Raw genomic sequence first — 3,612 nt, 5'->3', positions numbered from 1 at the left:
CAGTCTAAAGTTTTATATCAGCTGCGGTACAATATAAGAAATATTAAAAAATATTTATATTTAACTATTTTTTCCGTTGTATAATTCGCAAGGTTTTCATAGATTTTGGTCGCTCATCCTTATAAAATAGTGTAATTAAATATAAGCTAATCCGCAAATACAGTATAGCCCCGCTATTCTAAAGTTCAGAAAAAATACAGATTTTTAATTTGTTTATAAATTTAAAAAGTCGCTAAATCTCCGATTTTTTACTCTAAACTTAAAAGAAAGGAGAAATTAGGAGAAGAAAGAAGAAATTATAAAGATGTTCGTGATTTATTGTTATACAAAATATACTGTACAAGGAAGTTTAATTTTAATGAAGATCTGTACTTGGAGTCTAGGTTTGAGAAAAACACGAAACTAATTCACACACCCTTAAGAAGTAAAGGCAGTGATTTTTTTCTGGCGAATTGCAGTGAATCGACTTGAGCATGCAATTTCCCGCCATCGCCGCATAAACATAACATCATTTTGTGATGTTGCGTGTTGTTCATCGTGGTGTAAAGAGAGGTCAAGAGCATTTGCCGCGTCTGTGTGTGATTAAACTGCCCTTCCCTCCTGATTTTCACGCGTTCACGAGACGATCATCGCCCATGTCGAGTTTATTCATGAAATCCGCCTATTCCGAACTCCCGCTTATCCGAACAGTGTTCGGTCCCAGTTAATTCGGATTAGAGCAGGGTGACCAGACGTCCGGATTTTGGAGGACACGTCCTCTTTTTTTAATGTTTGTCTTTCTGTCACCGGCTTTTGGAAATTATGTAAAATGTCCGGCTTAAATGTTCAAAAAAAGCAGCATCATATTAAACAAATTCTTCCGATTTCCGAAGTCCCGAAGATAGACAATGACAAGTTATTGCAGCGCACACGTAATGCCATGGCATGTGAACTGCTGTTAGATTCAGTTGTATGTTGAGTGTTGTCTATAGTGTCACTGACTCACTGTTGTTTCTATCCGCTCAGCTGCACTGGCGCTACTACCCCTTGATTTTATAAATTAATTAATCAATCTTATGTCACGTACAAAATAATAGCATCCAATAATACTTTTAACAACCAATATATTATTTAATAACATTTAATTTCTCTGTTTATAGGCTATGTCAAAACTAATCTAATTTATTTTTTTTTTTAATTTACATAACAATATGCTCAAATATAGTACAATATAATTTATATGTGCGTTTTTTTTATTAATGCATAAATAAATGTTTTTGCAAAGTTGATAAGATTGTTTTATACTGTCCTCCTTTTTAACCCCAAAAGTCCTTCTTTTAGGAATTTGCGTCTGGTCATCTTGGATTAGCGGAACTCAACTGTAGGCCTTTAGTGGAGCCAGAACTATAAACTGGTTTAAAAATATCAAGTTAGTTGCAACAACTTTTACCCACATATGTTTTTAATGCGGTGGTTAGGTTTATAATTGTTTAAACCCCAATAAGTTTCGAAGACACTATGTGCTTGTAAATTTCGAGATATCATGTCAATATGTCAAGGCAGTGGGTCTCTCAAACGTTTGATAATTTTACTAACACACCGTCCGTTAAAAGGAAAGTCATTGTAAACAATGTCACACATGACATAACTGAGTGACTTGCGTTTCGCTCAGATACTCCACGTTATACGCAACCAGTTCAAGGACAACTAAAGTGCGAAAATTAAAACTTCTAAACTTTTGGACAAGATAAGCGGCCAGCGCCGTTATATAACTGCAGTACAACGCGTTATAACGAAACGGTGAACTCCGCACTTGGGCTAAATCACGCAATCGCTAAAAATAATGTAGCAAACTTAATATAAATTAAGTTAATGGTTTTTAGAACTTTAAGATATTGTTTGTTTAATTCAATACTAATAAATAAACTACATCATCAATAGTAAAACTTACTGTAGGTGAGTTAAACAATAATGAACATTCATTACAGCGAGTGAAATTCAACTGATCTAGAAATTAATTATATAATTAGTTGTTGTATATAACAATAGCATTACCATCTTGCATGATTTTTGTGTAAAAATCGACTTTCGCAACGTAATTAAGACTCCTCACTTGGGCTAAATCGTGCAATCGCTAAAAATAATGAAGAAAATCCGTAATTAAATTTAAAAATTATTTTGAGATCTTTAAGTAATTACACTATTTTCGTCAATAATAAAACTCTAGGTGAGTTAAACGTTAATAAACATTCATTGGAACGAGTGAAACGCAACCGATCTAGAAATTAATTATCTAATTAATTGCTAAAGATAACAATATCATTATCATCTTGCATGATATATCTGTAAAAATCAACTTTCGTAAACGTAATTAAAACTAATGAAGGCCGCATTGTAAACGAATTGTCCAGTCGTATATCTAACCTGTATATCTGGAAATTAAAGAGCTGTTTTTATGATGATAGTACTAAAAATGTTTCATGAAAAACTGCAATGGTTGTTTCAACACATTTACTGGTTCAATAAAAACTAAATTATTACATTGCATAATACTGAATTTCCAAGTATTTCCGGCTATATCGAAAATGTTGTTCTTGATATGGGTTTTATCTCGTCAGAACCAACCACGCAACTTTGTATGACACACATACGCGGTTTAAAGGTCCAATAGTTGTCAATATTGAAACGTTTCGTCAAGTTTGCCCGGACAGTTAACAATCTCTAGTGATGTGTTGTCGTAGAGTTGTGCAAGGTTTTGGACTACACACTCTAATATGCCCTGTTCACATGCAATTAAAGATATCAATACTTTAGCTATCGTCATAAATTGTACTGTCAGCATACGCTTTAAAATAATAAATAAGCGTTTGTAATCAATGTTAGAACATGTTAGGCCATCGCTGAGGGACAGAGCTTTCCAGAGTGTGTCACACCAAGTGTCACGTCACAGGCTTTGCTAAGTTAGCTTGCAACATTTCAAATTTTAAAGTTCATTCTTGTAACGTCCTGCGCACAGACAGACAGACTGATGATCTGCCGGGGAGAGCTTCACATCCCCGGCAGACAAAGAGGGATAGGCTTCAATGACGCTCAGCCAAACTCCATGGTTGGACATGCACCATCATTGATTCCATTCTTGTCTATGTAAAAATTCGAGAAAAGTTGGATGGTTCGAATTTTTCTCTCGTCAAAATTTAAAACCTAATTTTATGATACATCATATTTTTGTTCACCTTCCGCTCTACAATGGAAGAGTCCGTTGAAATTAAGTATTGTATCGCCGACTTTTAACGTTGACTTCCACTCGTACTGTATGTGTTTTACTCCAGGTATAAAAATGCCACATGTTAAAATCCCATATGTAGGCCTACTCGATTTGTTCCCAAGTGATATTTTTTTGGTTGCCATCATGGTTACCTTTCAAATATCAGTGTAAAAATATTCGCTAACGCTCAGCCAAATCCCATGGAGTGACACGCAACTTCATCGAGTTTAGTGAAAGTTCATGCAAAAATATAAGTATTATAGGTCAGTTCGTTTTTAAGATGTGGTGTGGAGAGACTGGCAGAATGTTACCAACCCTCGAGTGATGAGCTTCGCTAACGCTCAGACGAATCCCATGTAGTGACGTGT

Source organism: Homalodisca vitripennis, chromosome 8, assembly GCF_021130785.1.
Source record: "Homalodisca vitripennis isolate AUS2020 chromosome 8, UT_GWSS_2.1, whole genome shotgun sequence".
NCBI lineage: Eukaryota > Metazoa > Arthropoda > Insecta > Hemiptera > Cicadellidae > Homalodisca > Homalodisca vitripennis.
This window is presented reverse-complemented; position numbering follows the sequence as displayed.